At 48.1% G+C, this 16,469-nt stretch overlaps 1 long non-coding RNA gene across 1 annotated transcript; it reads left to right on the forward strand.

The window, feature by feature from the left end:
- Positions 1 to 318: 318 nt before the first annotated feature.
- Positions 319 to 8,775, forward strand: LOC136364424 (uncharacterized). Its single transcript, XR_010744149.1, has 3 exons — positions 319 to 778; positions 983 to 1,297; positions 8,704 to 8,775. It is a non-coding gene; the product is annotated as an uncharacterized lncRNA (long non-coding RNA).
- Positions 8,776 to 16,469: the final 7,694 nt, after the last annotated feature.

Here is a 16,469-nt window from a genome sequence, read left to right on the forward strand (position 1 = left end):
TTGTTTCTTGCAGAGCCCTCAGCTGTCAGCTCTTGTTTGCAGATGTTTCCCTCCGCTTCTCACCCTGCCTGGTTGCTCTCCTCAAAGTATCGGGGTCTAAAATACCCTTTTACCGGTGCCTCAGGGCTGCCCCAGGACCTGCGTGGGGGACGCGACAGCCTGTTTGTACCATCCCATAAAGTGCTCTCGGCCGCCTGGAGGAAAGGAAGACGCAGGCTGGTGTGAGCCCAGCCTCTGCTTTACAATCTCTTTCCTGCCACTATAAATAACCTCCGCGAGAGTCACTTCAAAGGGAAGGGCTGGCGGCGGAGAGGTGGTTTGGGGACCGAGCGGGGCGGGGGCGTCTCACTGCCCGATCCCACCCCGGCATTTTGCATGAATAAATAAATAACTCATGCGGCAAGGGAGAGGTGGAGAGAGAGAGGGCGAGCAGAGGAGGTTACTTTGGGAAGCCGCGCAGCTCGCTCATCCCAGCCCCGTAGTTCGGAGGGAGTGTGTCATGTTACAGGGGAGCCACGATCAGCCAGAGCACAGCGTCGCCGGAGCAGCTGAGAATTACCTCTCTCTAATGGGGACTTTCATATGCGAGCTTCTGGCCAGTCTGCGAAGGAATTGAAACTGACAGCTTAGAAAGAATCAAAAACTTACCAGCGAACCAAAGGACTGAAATACAGGAGGGAAAAAAAAAAAAAACAACCCACCTTGATCAGATTATTTTTTTCCCCCGGCACTCTTCGCTGCAGTTGGATCCCTTTTTTTTTTTCTGCACCCCTTTTATGTGTGTGTGGTTTGTTTTAATTTTTTTAAAGACACCCCCCCTGCACCCCCCCTCCCCAACCACTTTTGCCATTATTGCTGTCACTTGTGATTTGCTGGCACTGGGATCTTCTTCGACGTTCATTTTTCTATGCCTTCTGGATTGTGCTTCTTGGAGTAGGAGTGGAGCTTTATTTATTCTATTTATTTATTTATCGTTTCTCAGGACAGGGAGGGAATGTTGGAGGAGAAGAGCTGGAAAGGCGTTGACGAAGCAGCTTTTGACAGGGGGTGTGTGGCTCCCCCCAGGACCGGCGATGGGGAGAGATGCTGCCGCCTCCCTCTCCTGCTGGGCTCGGGGCTGCCCGGCATCTCCCTGCTCTCTCTGGTGCTGAGCCTCCTGCTGTACTTTCGGACCTCCGATCTGCAGTCCCGGGTGTCCCACTTGGAAGCGGACAGACCCACACAGCTCCCTGCTTGGCTCTCAGCAGACCAAATGGAGACAGCTATTTTGGGAAGAGTTGACCAACTGCTCAATGAGGTTGGTGTTCTTTCATTTTGCATGTACAGTTTGTAGTATTATAATTTTTAGGCATATGCATGCTTGCCTAGTCAAGTTATCAATTTTCCCCCCACCCCTTCTTTAAAAATGTATCTCTGCACGAGTGATGCTGCTACTAGGTTGAATTTCTTGTTCCTTTGGGTCTCTCCCACCTCTCCAACTTGCTTGGCATTTACTTCTGTCTTCTCAGCCCACGCTGTAGCTGAAGCCAGCACTTTGCAAAGAGGAAAATCTCATCCCTGGTCCTGGTGGGGAGGCAAAAACCTCCAGCCTTTCTCTTCAGAAGTTATGCATGCTGAAAGAGAATTAGAGCTAGAGGTTAAACCTGGGGATTCAGCATGGGTTTGAGCCCCAGGAGAGGGACAGGCAAGGCATGTTGCAGCCAGCATGGCTATGGGAAGAGGTAATTGCAAACACAGCAATGTTGTGATGGGCTGGCATTGCTGCTGTACCAGCCCTGACCCCTTCCACAGCTCCTGGCTCAGGAAAATGAGACACATTGGCATTGCCAGGATGGTTTCTGGTACTGCTAGGGCATCAATGCAGAGCATATGGCTGTTTTATACTCAGTTGAGTCCCATTCAAACTTCACTCAACCCTGTGAGTTCTCCTCTGATGACGGGGCAATGCTTGCTACTGGCTCCAGCAGGTCAATAAAGAGGGCTCAAAAGTGCAGATTATTGTTGCTGACACCTTCTAGTTTGCTGTGTTGATGGTGCTGGAGGCTGTCTGTGTTCCTCTACCCTGGCTGTGATGAGTATTCCCTGCCTTGTTGGGCTTTGAAGTGATGCTGACATGTGTCAGGGAGCAGATGGTGGCTCACGTCTCTGAACTCTCCAGACAGGTCCCCGCTGACCTGTTCCCACAGCTCTAGGAGAGGTTTGGGAGTAAAATTCAGGGCTGGAGCCATTTCCACCCACCTCTCCTTTTCTCTGTTTACTCTAGCTTTGGCTTGAGTCATGCGGGAGAGATCCCTGGGGCTAGCCTAAAAACTGTTTGTATCTGAAAAAATCCCTCATGGACTGCTATTGCCAAATGAGGTGAGGAACGGAATGATCAGAGTGGTGATTACTGGGACCTGCCTTGGGTAGTGCTGCCTGGCACCTGGGGTGACCTGGACCCCCTCCTGCTTTCTAGGAGCAGTGAAAGTCTGTGGTGAAGGAGTTTAAACCTACAGCTGACAGGCTCCGCTTCTGTTTATGGGTCTTGTGAGAGCAGTCTTGGATCTGCAGGGGTGCGCGGCCAAAAGCTGTGAACCTTGAGTTAGCTGCAGGAGCTGAAGGATATGGTTCTGAGTTGCCTCTTTGGATGAGGAATAAGGGAAAGACAGGCTCTATGGGGCAATATCCTACTTTAAAAAGGGGATTGGGGAGGCAGAAGCATTGCAAGTGATCGAATTTGTGCCCTGTGGTTGCACTCTCATGCAGGGACTCCTTCCCTGCCACCAGGTAGAGGGTAAGCGCAGCAATCGCTCTTTGCTGCTGGGGTGAGTCTGCTGTGAAGTCAAAGTTTGTCCGTACTGAGATTTGAGAAGTGCCACAGTAGGCCTCCTGGGAGTGGTGCCTGGGGCCGGATGGCCAGTGTCCTGCTGGGTCTGCTGGCAGCGGCACCTTTACACCTTTTTATAGCTCAGCTTAGCGAGGAAATGAGGGTCTCATGATACCTGTGTGCCCAGCAGCACCCCTGTTTCCTGAGCAGCCCTTCCTGCGCTCCTGGGCGTGGCCACAGTCCTCACTGCAGCCAGTGTGGGGAGCAGCTGTAGGACAGGAACGACTGCTTGAGGGGCCAGTACTTGCTTCTGAGTATCACCAGGGTTACCAGCTCCATCCTGGGCCACAGCCCCAAAAAGAGCTCGGAGAAAAGGGCCGGAAACTATGGAGGAGGAGAGATGCATGGCCTATGTCTCCTGTCCCTTTATACCTGTGAAGCTCTGATGCCCATGGGGAAGGAGGGCTCTGTCCCTTGGGGAGGAGACCCTTGCCAGCTGTGCTGCCCACTTCTGCTAAGGATCTAAACCTCAGACCTCCACACTCAGCCGGAGGTACCGGCATGGACCAAGGAGCTCGAGGTCCAGGGCAAGGGGCTGCTGGTGGACAGATGGTGGGGTGCCATATGAGGCTTTTGAATAGGCAAGAAAAATCCTTCTGGTCCTCCTTTTTATTATGTCTGAAGTGGGGCCCTGGACTGACGGGTGAGGGGCAAAGATGAAGAAAAATAGGGTAGATAAAGGGAACAGGGAAAGGATGGGGGGAAAAAAAGTAAGGAAAGCAAAATAAGTTGTGCTGACCACGACTGGGGGGAGAGGGGCTGCAGATAGGCTTGCTGTGATGGACGTGAAAGTGGGATAATCATCTCCCCCTGCTCAGACCCTCGCTGCCTCTCATTGCCACATCCTCACAGTTTCCTGGTGTTTCAACCTTAATGGGTTTCACAGCTGCCAGTTCAGTGTTATCCATCACAAAATAAAACAGCAAAGCTTTAAAGGAACCCTAGCTTTAGAAAAAAGCTGGCCAGAGGTGGGTAGGCAAGCGGGAGGGGAGGCACAGCACAGGAGTGCATTTCTAGATCCGGTGGCTGTGAAGTTGAGCTGGAGGGATGTGAAGAAGTAAACTCTGTGAGGGCTGATAGAGGATCTCTAAGGTTATGCTCAAAACCTGTACTGCTCTGAGCTGGAGTGTGTAATGCCCTCCAGTCTGGGCCATGACTGTGCTCAGGTGTGCCCTGGGTGTTCCCAAGGGTCTGTGAAGGATACCACACAGGTTGCACCGAGAAGTGCAAATTGCCCAAGTCCTTTCAGAGGCCTTTCTCCTAGACATGCAAAAATAAAGCAAAGTGGCAGGGAGAGAAGCTGGGTAGGTTTGCTCAAGATGTTAATTTTAAAGCAGCTAATGGGGATATTTTCTCAGTCTCAGAGCCTGGTTTTCGAGCACCAGTGGCTGGCTGTGACAGAGTTTCCATCTCAGCTCAGGAGGAGCGAGGGGAGGGTGGCAGATGCTTTTCCAGAAGCAGCCTGACCAGTGCTTCATTTGCTACTGTGTAAACCTCTGCCTGGTGTAGGCGAATACCACAAGGGAATTTTCTACCAGATTCAAATTGACTAGGTTTTCTTGTAAAAACATCTGTGCAGAATGGGCCAGAAACAGGTAGTACAGGGAAAACTTTAACTCCGTGTAGGAATTCGAATTCCTCTGCATTTATGAGACATAATAAAATCATACAAGGAGCACAAATAAACTCCAACTATTAGCATTTGCAAGAGAGGCAAAGCTCTCCTAAAAAAAAACAACGAGGTCTTTTTCCATGCCGGGTAACATTTGGTGCTATTTCATTTGCCAAAAACTCATCAGGATGGACATCAGGATGGATTCAGTGCTGTTGCTAGGAAAAAAAAAATCCCCAAAATTGTGATTTTGTAAAGATAGAAATATGTATGTGTGATGCAACAGCAGGTAATCCTGTGCAAGCTGGAGGAAGATCAGCTGCCCTTCAGCCTTCTCAGAGTCTTCTGTTGAAGGTGTTTGTTGTGGCTTTAGTGATTCTGAGGGGATTCAGGAATGCGCCTGTGAAAGGGGAGGGAGCACTGATCTTCACTGCTTTCCCAGTAGTCTCATTTCCCTGGAACTCTTTCCTTATGCAAGCAAAGGAGGGACACTAAGAAAACTCCCTTTCCCTCCTGACTTGAAGCATTTTCCCACTGCTCCTTTTATTCCATATCTCAAAGCAGATTGCACAATTGTTTCCTAGGGTCTGCAAGCTTGCTCTAAGCATCCCCTGCCTACATCTTTAGCTCAGTGTTCTTTACCCCACAATCAGGAGATCTATTTTTTTCTTACAACTTCTCTGGTAGCTAAGTCCCATTTTCTTTAAGCTGCTTGCAATCTCTGTACCTAGGTGGTGTTATTTCCAAGCTTTTTGCTCCATCTGGGAGGACTCGCTGCTACCTTTTGCTTTGTGCCATATGGTCCCATGATCCCAGGAGCTGGGCCTTTAAGAAAAAAACCGGGGAAATTGGAGGTAAAACAATAAGAGTTAACAAAACCACCCACCCCTGAAATCCTCCTGATGGTTGTAATAGATTATCTATTTAAAATGTGTTTCTCTTAGCTGTTGGAGATAGTGGTGGGAAATGATTTCACCTCCCCGGGTGACTGCAAACAACTGGGAATGCTAAAGAGCTATTAATCTGCCCCCTTTGAAGAAGTGCCCTCCCTCTCACCTAATCTCAAGTACCCATCCAAAATAGACAGGCATTTGCAAGGTTTAGGAGACCACAGACATGGTCCTTTATTGTCAGAAGTGGTGTTGCTGTCGTTGCTCCGTCCACACACGTCAGCCCTGTCCTGTCACGCTTGTGGTGAGTTTACAAAATCCATGAAAAAAGCCCGGGCTGACTTTACTGCTCATTCTCAGCAGGTGTTTCAGCGTGACCCCCCTGGCCTTGCCCTCTTGCAGATGGGATTTTCCCTTTCCTTGCACTCGGCCGTGTACGGTGGCTCTCTAAACCGACAGAGATGCAGGTGGAGGTGATCAGCTGTGGCTCCAGCGCTGGTGAAGGCTTTTTTTCAGCCACTTGCCGTGGTGTAGGGGGAAGATGCAGCTGTTATGTCACTGGATAATGTGACAGTCGAGAGCAAGCTGGCTCTGCTGACAAAGCAATCCCCTCCAGAGGAAGTGTTTTCAACCTTTCTGGAAGGCAGTCTGTTGCTGCTGTTGATGTTACGCGCTCCAGGTATCCCCCAGGTGAAAAAGCAAACCCCAGATCCCAGGAAGGAGATTGCAAACACTAGAGCCTCCCTTCTTTTTAAATTTTGCTTACAGAAGTTAACCTTGCCCTAAATGAATGGTTTTCTTTTGCTTGGGAATGAAGCTTTTTTTCTTGGAAATTACATTTTTAGAGGGAAGTACTTTTGCTTTGCTCTCCTGAACAAAGCCAGCTTTTTGTGTTGGACCAGGCAATATTTTGCACAGTGGAAATGAGAGAAGCAGAAAAGGCTGGAGGGTTTGTTTTGTTTCACCATCTCCACCCAAAGTTGAACTGAGTTCTCCAAGAGGCAAGGAGAAACGCCGCGGCAGCGTTTGTTTAATAGACTGTGCAGGAGAATGAACGCCAGGCGCTCCTAAATCCCTGGTCGGTTTTGCCTCCCACTAAAGGGGAGCAATCCCACAGCACTCCCCAGGGATTGCAGAGCTCTTGGGCTTGAGGAGGACATGAGGGAGGAGAGGCAAGTGTGCAATGGCTGCATGGTCACAGTGCACAGGGCTGTGCTCCAGGCTGACCAGCAGCACCCACACCTCCCTCCCCAGGGGCCCTTATCCTTGAGAAGGCTATTTCACTTGTCCCGGGTCTTTCCACCATCTTGACCCTGCAGATAAAGCCTCAGGGAAATGTTATCAGGCCTGTTCCGTTCCCAGTCATGCTCAAGTCCTGCTAAGTCATCACTTCCCTGTCCAGTTATGCTGTTCCTCTCTTTGTAAGCCTGCACTGCAAAGCGGCTAAGGCTTCTTGCAGCACAGCCTAACTCGGCCATTCCCCTTTAGCCCCTCCAGTGCCTCTGCACTTGGGGCAGGGATCTGTTCCACGTTTCCTTGCAGATTTGCGTCCTGTAAAGGCCCCGTTGCAGCCAGGGTATTTGGACCCTTGTTGGCTAGGAAATGGCTTTCTGCTTCTGCCATTGCAAACCATCACCCCTTCCTCGTCTGAGCCTGATTCCCAAACATGGGAGCACCACCCAAATGTGCCAGTCTTGTGTTAGGATGTTTTGGTTGGCATGTGTAGATGGGAATGGGGCTGTGTATGTCCACATACCAATGTGAATATCCAAAAAAAGGCTCTGCTGTCCCACTTGTGCCCATGTTTGACCACTAGCAGTTAGAAGCCAGGCACTGCTGCAGAGCAGATCTGTGCCATCTGGGATGGCAGCAGGGTGGGAATGTGCCCAAATGCAGCAATTCACATGTCTGTGCTCTTAACTGAGAAGGTAAACACCAATGAAATGCTCTGTAGGAACTGGCAATTTTCCTTGCCTAAAACCTTCTCCTCACCCTGTTATCAAATAAACTTGCTATCAAAACATTTCAGTCTACCATGCAAAATAAAGCTCTGAAAATATTTAATTTCTAGTCAGTCACAACAACCGTTGCTCTTTTGACTTGCAATGAGGAAGCCAGTCCTTTCAAAGTGAAAAAATGGAAATGTTCCAGTCAATTCTGCCTTTCTTCATCCCAGGCAGAAACAAGTTGATTTACTTTTATCTTCTCTAACAGAATTTTCCCCTAAACTGATGCCTTCTTGAAGGAAGATGCTCAATGACTTGTGAAAATAAAGCAATTTCTATATGATCTTGGGCATGGGCTCTGTTGTGCCCTATATAAGGCTATTTCTTCTGAAATATTGATCCACGTGTGAAGTAGTTAAAAAAATACGAAGGCCCAGCTGGGATGGGATGTTTGGCTTGGAGGTTAGGAGGGAAGAGAGAGTGACTCCAGAGCTTAGGAGCCCCAGCAGCTCAGCCTTCTCAAATCATTAACCAAGTGTGGTTCGCAGGCATTAATTAATAACTTATTTAGATTGATTTGCATTTTCTTCACGAAATGACAGTTATTTTATAAAGTCTGTGAAGGGTGGTGAGGATGCTATCTCTGAAGCACATTTTGCTCAGAACATGGGTTAATTTTGTTGAAGTTCCCAGCAAGGGAAGATGCAGTGACCTCACGTCACTTATTTGCCCTTTTAAGAGATACACAGATGACTCCAGAGAGCAGGACACTGACATGCTGGCACCATCAGAAATCCAAACTCATATATGGAATGAGCATTCTGACAAAATTCCACCTTGTGGAAAGCTCTTGATAGGTTTTGTTGTGTTCTGCCCTTGGGGGAAAAGTTAAGTTTCACAGCGTCTGAAGATTTAAGGGAATGCTGTCGCTGTTTTCAGTTCATCTTCAGCCACAATCTTGCAGCAGGACCCTTCTGTCCATCCAGGTGTCTCCAAGAACATAAGGAGTCTGCTGGAGGGTGGAAGAGGACCTGCTTCAGCTCCTCATTTTCTGCCCACTGAGTGGGTCTTCTGAGAAACGCGGCTTTGTCACGAGGACACAGTCACCAATTTATTTGCCGCTGCCGGCTCTTGGTTTTGTAATGCCTGTCAGGAGGACCACATTTGGAGGCCATTACGAAACTCCCTCAGCCTGCTTTCAATCAAATCCCTCATTTCTAGTTAAAGACTATGAACTTCGTTGCCTTTCTTCATTCCTAAACTGCTCTGCCCTGTCTCTCCCATCTCTACTTGGGCAGCATCCCCTCCCAGTTCCACTTTTTCAAGAATCTGAGGCTTTGGTTTCAATGGTATAAATTAATCCTTTTTCTGTTTGTCCTCTCTTGGCAGAAATTAAAGTTCCACTTGCCAAGACATCGAGAAGTTCGAGACACACACCAGCGATGCAACTGTCCGGCAGGTAGGGATCTGGGACAGCTGGCACTTTGGAAGGATCTTTTTTGTCTACATCTCATTGAAGGATTTTTTAATGCAGTCTCCTGTGTGAATGCAAAGTTATGTGTACTTGCATAACAGTTTGCTGGAAGCATAGGAAATTCATATGGACATGTGGGCAACAAGTCTGGTGTGTACATAGATGCCCACATGCGACAGGAACAACAGGAAAAGTGATAGATATCCAGGTGGATGTCTAGATAGCCAATAAAGAGATAAGGATACATCTGGAGGACCAATGTTCCCACTGATTGTAGATATCAGTTTTGAAGTGGGTAGAGAAGCTCTTGGGAAGTGCATCTTTCTTGGCTGATTTTGGAAGGTTTGAGACATGTAGGCTAGATCCAACACCAAAGCTGAATTTTGGTGAGCCAAAATGCCTCTAGGGTGAAAAGATTTGAATTCCTTGGTGTTCTACAGCTATCCAAGGCATCTTGCAGAATTAACAGCCTTCTGCCAGAAGCAGCCATTTATGAGAGGCTTGAATGAAGTGGTCACTTGAGGTCCCACTCATATAACATACAGAAATATTATGGGATTGCCTAATTCCATTATGGTTTTAATCATGTTAATATCAAAAGGCTCTTTGAGACACATCTTCTGAAGTGGTTTCAATACAATAAGTGACAAATTGCCATGGAAAAAAAAATGTTTGTGAATGGCATTTCATTCCACAAGTATGAATCATTCAGCCTTCCTCGTTGTCTTTTGATTCATTTGACTAGAAAAAGATAGAGAAGTACCAGCTACCACTGACATCTGGAGTTGAAGTTCTGGGAGAATTTGAATCTGCATATTTAAACTGGGTGACTGAAACTTGTTTTGCAAAGAACATGGCAGGGAAAGTAATGAGCACATATGAAAATAGCATTTCCATTTTCAGTCATTTCTCTTTTAGTTCTATTTGGTGTCCAGTGTGACAGTATCTGGCAGTGTGCTTATTGAAGGGTATTTAAATGTGGTCAACAGTTGGGATAAGGGTGGATGAAATTACACAGGTGTTGTCTTTGCTGGAGGTAAGGTCTCAAGATCATTGTATTTAGGCTTGTACAGACATAGGAGACTCATTCTCTTGCCAGACTAAAATGGATTTGCAACACAGCAGCTTGTAAAAGCAAGACTTAAACTTGTACAGGTTTGTGGTGGAAAAGAGCTAAAATCCAGGATCCAGAACCGTAGAACATTGGAAAAAGCCTGATTTGACTAGTCCACATCAGGACTATTGGACTTTCTTTTTAGTCCCAGAAAAAAGCAATGGGAGCAATTTTGGTTTAAATTTGAAAGATGGTACAAATGAAATGTTTTCTAAGTATCATTTCTCAAAAGAACAGATCGAAACTGAGTTCAACTGATTGTAAATACCAACATTTTCCCTTCAATGGGAACACAAATCACAGCTCTCCTCCATTTTTAAGTTCTTACCTGGACTTGACAAATAAATGCCATAAAATCATGGGAGTGAATGCCCTCCTGGTGTTTTTGAGCCATCTTGGAGAAGGAAACTTTGAACTTGAATGCAGAGCAGAGAAAAAAAGATTTGTTCCTTTTTGAGGCCATCTGAATGTCACTCCTACACCACTTGTGAGATAGATGAATCACCCAGGTATTTCAGCACTGAGATCATAACGCTTGGTTACAGATACCCACATCCCTTGGGAAGCTTTGGCAGCAGTCTGTGCTGGATTTCTCATAACTCTTAGGTGCCCATTCATTCCATTAAGCTCATAGTATTGCTGAATAACAGCTTTGGTTCAGGAGGACAATAATAATAAATGTCTCCTAAATGTCTCATAAGGGTTGATGCTTCCTTTTTACCTGTCAAACTTCCTTGATCAAACATTCTACGGACACAGAAACTATATAAAAAATTCTCCCCTACCCTGTCAGCTAATCTGTGGAGGGAAATGAAACCATGGTCTAAAGCTGATGTTGTGGCTGGTGAGGTTTTGATTGGCTTGGAGCAGTACAGAAACAAAGGCACCTTCAGCCAGCTATTGTCTCCTCTTAGACCTTTTGCTCCGGGGTATTTCCCTTTGGTCTCCAGGCTGGTGCAATGCAGGCCACCTGACCACTTTTCAACGTGGTCTCTTTTCCAGCACAAGACCTTGGGAATACTTTTCCTCTATGCATTTTTTCCCTTGTGTTTAAAATGCCCCAAGGACTAGACAGCATGACTTTTGCGGGTGACCAAGGTATTCAGAAGCATCAAGATGTTGCAAGACTTGGCGCATGCCTGTTGCTTCTCACTGGCCCACTTCACTGCCTATAAACACATCATGCTCTTCAGCAAAAAAATGTTTATCAGAAGTGACATTTGAGTTCATCCCTAACTGTGAGTCAGGTCCCTGCATAGCAGAGAAGGGGAAAAGGAAGACAAGTTCATTTGCTGACCTGTTCAGTGCGGATGTCGAGGTCCAGGGCAGTGTTACCCATTGCCATAGAAGAGCTACAGAACAGATGGGATTGTGAACATAAATGGTTTGAAAAAGCTGGGAACAGGAGAAAAAGAAGGTTGTGAAGTGTATGACTGTGCTGTGGCTATCTGAGACCGTGTGATAAGGATTCTAGAAATAACATGGTCAGGAAAAGAGCACAGCTGTATTTATAGCAAACAATAAAGAAATATAAGCTGCTTTTGACTGGAGAGAGGCTACTTCGGATCACTTGGGCTGGGTGTGACTACCTGTGACTTGTTGCTCCTTGGCATTGTGGTTTTTGAGTTCAGAGGTCACAGTGGGCTTCTCCAGCAGTGTCTCAATGGGGAGGACATAACTTTCAAGTTTAGCATAACCTATCTGGGTAATTAATTACTTTGTTCCCTCCTTCTGTCCCCACTTACTGCTAGATGGATCTCAGACAACTTCGTACAGGCTGGAGAAGAGAAAGCTCAATGGCAGCATTGGCTGTACCCAGCTCTTCTCCAGTCCCAGATCCTGTGCTGGGATGTGGCCAACTGTGGGCAGGGAGCTCAGCACAGGTTTTGGTCGAAGGTTGTGGCATGCGTGGATGTGACTTGGGGAATTTTTCTGGGACGGAGCATATGCTTTTCCATATGGTGTGTGGATGTGGTTGGGAGCTACCTGAGGCTGGAGGATCCTCTTACAGCCAACTGACCTCCCTTAATTTCCTCCATGTAGTAAAAAAAATGCTGTGAGGGAAAGCATTTTGTTTCAGGTTGACACGGCAAAAAAATCCAAGCTTTCCTGGTCTAATCTTGATCCAGTTGCAGACCCAGACTGTGTCTGCCTAGGCAGCCTCAAACAGCCAGGGATTACACTCAGGGATTACACTACAACCCCTTCCCACAGCTTTCCTGGCAGAGGTGGATGCTTGTGTATTTTGCATATTGTGACTCTCTTTATTAGACCTTTCCCATCTTCCTCTCCTCAGCTCTGATTTTCACAGTCCTCATGTGGCTGTTTTTCACTGTGCTGGCTTTCTGCTCTGGCCTTCAATATCCCTAAAAAAAAAAAAAAAAAAAAAAAAAAAGCTGGCTGCTTTCCCTCTGCCTCCACAATGCTTGTTTTGGTCTGGTTTCTCCTTGGTCAGGTTGGGAGCCTGCAGTGCTGAGGGTGATCAGCCGTGCAAGCAGGGAAGCAGCTCAGAGGGATGCTGAATGACTTTTCCATCCCTCCCTGTGGCAGCACTCGGGGGCAGAGGAGAGACCTGGGCTGCAGGAGGAGGCAGCTCCCAGGGACTGGCACTGCCAGTCAGAGGAAGGTTGCACAGCCCTGCCACAAACCAGTGTATCTTCTGCTATTACAGGGGCTTGGAGGATGGTGCCACATAGCTGCAAAGATTTTCGCAGTGGCCAGAAACTAGTGTTTTCTCCGAAATGTCTTTGAGGCTTTGCAAAGGAATGTCCCCTGGGCATTTCTTCTCACACAAAATTTCACCCACGTTTCCTATCTGCCCCACCGTGGGGCACAGAGAAAGCTGCTTGGCCACCCTTCAGCTGCAGTTGACTTTACAGAGATACCAGCAGGAGATTCTGTAACTCAGAATTGTTGCTGCTGTTCCCTTTCTTGCAGGGAAGCTTGCAGGAGCCAAGGTACAGCAGTGGTCCCAGTTGCACCCAGGGGATGTGTGCCACATGATGCACACACTCAGTCCAGGCATTCTGCTTTCTTCTTGGCTACACACATCCTTTACTGTCCGGACTCCTCGGCACATTGGCAGCTGCTGGATGAGGCCAGCAAGAAACAGTGTAGGCTGCAGTGGGTGTTGGCTTCCACCCAGGATGTGACACCCAGAACCACCAGGTCCAGGTGATGGGAAGTGGATTTCTCACATCCCAACCTGTGCCTGTCCCCACAGACAGGTGCAGAGAAAGGAAAAATGCTGGGAAAGGCAGCAGATGAGGGGTTGGTTGGGATGGCTGGAGCAAGGCGAGGCTCCTGGGTAGTGTAGGATGAGCCTTGGCCCTGCAGCAGACAGGCAGGATATTGTATCCGAGTGAATGCATCCGTTTCTAACTTGGGATTTGTATCTTCTCCCCAAACATCTCTGTGAAGATGAGCCAAAAAGAGGGGCAGTGCCCAAGTCCTGCCTTCTCCCCACATCACAGCTGGGGTGCTCCATCTCTTGCCAGATTGTTTTCACGGCTTTTGTATTTTCTTGCTGTCATGTCTAACGTGATCCTTTTTCAGCTTGCTGGGGCTGCTTGGAGAGATCATAGAATCATAAATTTTTTGGGGTTGGAAGGGACCTTAAAAGATTATCTAGTTCCACCCCTCTGCCACGGTCAGGGACACCTTCTGTTAGACAAGGTTGCTCCAAGCCCTGTCCAGCCTGACCTTGGACACTTGCAGGGATGGGGCAGCCCCAGCATCTCTGGGCAACCCGTGCCAGTGTCTTGATGCTGCTCAAGGGCTCCCATGAGATTAAAAACATGAAGACACTGGTGACCCCTAAGAGGTGAAGGAATGTTTGGGATCCCTGGTGTGGGGTGAGGGTGTGGAAAGGTCAGCTTCAGCTATTTGAACAGCAGCAGCCACAAGCTGTGTCAGTGGCCCTGGCTCAGAGCCATGAAGAGGATGAGGTGGGAGGGTGCAATGGAACACCCTTGGCCCTGTGGCCCTACTGTGAGGAGGTGCATTGGACTGGTTGAAATGCTATGGTTTTGTATTTCACCCCTTTTGAGGACAGTAAGTCAGTCTGGCTTTCTATGCTGACTGTGCAAAAGGTGTTTTCCGCTTTGAAAGTGGCTTAACACAGCTTTTCGACAAGCGCTAACAAAAAAATTGGAAAAGAGCACTTCGGTCTCAAGCAGCTGCTCCTTGCCAAAAGCTTTGAGCTCTCTGAATTGTGTTTTCCCTTGGAAGGACTAAACCCTCGTGGCAGGGCTGACCAGAGAGCTGGGATCTGGAGGGAGCAGTACTTGGGCTGCTGCGATGGGCATCTGGCACTGCTGCAGCCACAGCAGCACATTGCCATGTTAGAAAATGGGATTCTCTGGCACACCACCCCCATACCACATCTGGAAGAAAAATTGCACCATAATAATTGCTTAAATACTACCCTCCTTTTCCCCCTTCTTTGTAAGATATCTTCCTGGGAATTCTATTATTCCTTGAAATTTAAATATATTCCCCCATCCACATTTTTGGGCCCTCCAGAGTATATACACACTTCAGCCTGGGCTGAAGTTGCTCATGCGCCCTGGGCTGCTGGCTGTATTTTGGGTTGGGGTTTGTTTGGTTTAGACATACTGTTGTTTCATTTGTTTTGAAGATGCAAACCACACAATGAATTCCATGGATTCTATGAGCAGTTATGAATAAATGGGGATGAACAATTCAGGAGAAAAGAAAACAAGTAGTTTGTTTGGTCTCTTAACTTTCTTTCTCTGAACATGTAGGGTGCTGTGCTCTTAACTGGAGTGGAGTCACCCCAACCTTGGCTTGTCTCACCTGTGTGTTGCCACATCCATGGCTGAGGGACAGGAAGAGGGAGAAAGGATGTTCCTTAAACCTCTAAGCATCAACTCATCCAGCTTAGTCTGCTTTTGGGATTTAAACTGACTTTATTAAGGAGTATTTAATAGATTTTAATTAACCTGCTGTTGTTGCCTCAGTGCAGACTAGGAGGGCTTGCATAAACCATCAATACACTTGTGAGCACGGTCTGTGCTGCAAGATGGTTGGAGGGCTCAAAGCATCCCTGTGGTGCTACCATCCAATAGAGTTAGGATGGCAAACACCTCAGCCTTTCCCTCTTTATCCAAAATATGCTTAGAAACAGCCAAAGGATTGAAAAGGGAAGGCACTCTGGAACAGTGGTGCTCTGAAAGAGGTTGGCCTATTTTTATGCACCCATCTACTTGTTCAGATAATTCCCCCTTGCTAGGCTCAGGGATGCCTCCTGTACACCCCAAGGCTCCCCTCTTTGTCTTTATATGCCTTCTTATTTTAAACTTTTAAATTAGGCGTTTTTAAAATATTAAACTGGCTGGAAGGTGGGAAGAATTTCCTCCAAAGACATGGAATTGCTATTTTTCTCTGGAGGCTGAGCTCTGCCCAAAGGTTCAAACAAGTGAACATTTCTATTCAGGGGTGTGCATGAGTCCTGGTAATGCCAGCATTAACTTCAATGGTGCTTGTGTATTATGGCCCAAATGTTCTAACCCAGCCCTGGATAAACCTTGGTTTGATACAGCCGTTCCCTGTGCAAACCCAGGGCTAAACTAATCTATTCGTCAGGCAAAGGTATGATGCGGAGAAAGGATTAAATGCATGGGAAAGAGATTTTGGAGCAGATACCTGCTGTGAAGTGCTCCGGCCAAAGCACAGATTGAGGCAGGAAAAAGCATTGTGGCTGCGCTGATTTTTATCAGGCAATGGTTCCGCTGTGACCTTTACTGTCCGTGTCCCAATAACAATCCAGTGGCACATGGCACCCCACGTGCAGACTGGGGCCTGACAGGTTGCCAGTGGGGCACCGGGGCACATGCTGAGGGCTGCAGCAGGGAGCTTCTGCATGTTTGACGGGTTTGTGTACAGATGTTTGGTAGGAGTGTTTACACCATTGCGTGCCTGTGCTTACAATGTATATGGTACATATGGGCATAAATCAGTGCCTTGACAAAGCGAGGCAAAAACATCCCAGCTGGCTGAGGAAACCCAAAGAGCACATTGCACTGCTACTGTATGGCAACGGCTTTGATTCAGCACGAGCGTGCTACCGGGGTGGAGGATTTTTCCCAGGCCCGGGCTGTGTGCACATGGCTGGGCTGGTTTGCGTCAGCTGCTGACGCATGTCCGGGCCCGCGACGCGGGTCTCGCGTGTGCTGCCCATGCTGGCGGCTCTGCGGCGGCCGGAGGAATGAGGGTGAGCCGTACTGGCCGCCAGGCCCCACGGCCGGGCGCGGCGCCCGGTGGCAGCCCAACCCCTTGTGCAAAGCGTGGGCGCCCGCCAGCCACGAGGAGTGCTGAAAATACCCGGGATGGGCCAAAGGAGAGGTTGTAGGCGCCAAGCAGCTTGCTCTGAAGCTGTTTGCGAGGGGACTTCACTTTGGTGCCCATGTTAGATGCTGCCGTGCACCTGAGGGCAATGGGGAGGTAAAAAGCGGGTTGGTGGCCTGGCCAGTGGCTCTGTTTGGTGTCCCTGCAGTGGGGCAGAAAGGGGTTTTACAGTGGGAAGCAGAGACCTATGAGGAGCCG

Source organism: Sylvia atricapilla, chromosome 8 (genome assembly GCF_009819655.1).
Source record: "Sylvia atricapilla isolate bSylAtr1 chromosome 8, bSylAtr1.pri, whole genome shotgun sequence".
Taxonomy (NCBI): domain Eukaryota; kingdom Metazoa; phylum Chordata; class Aves; order Passeriformes; family Sylviidae; genus Sylvia; species Sylvia atricapilla.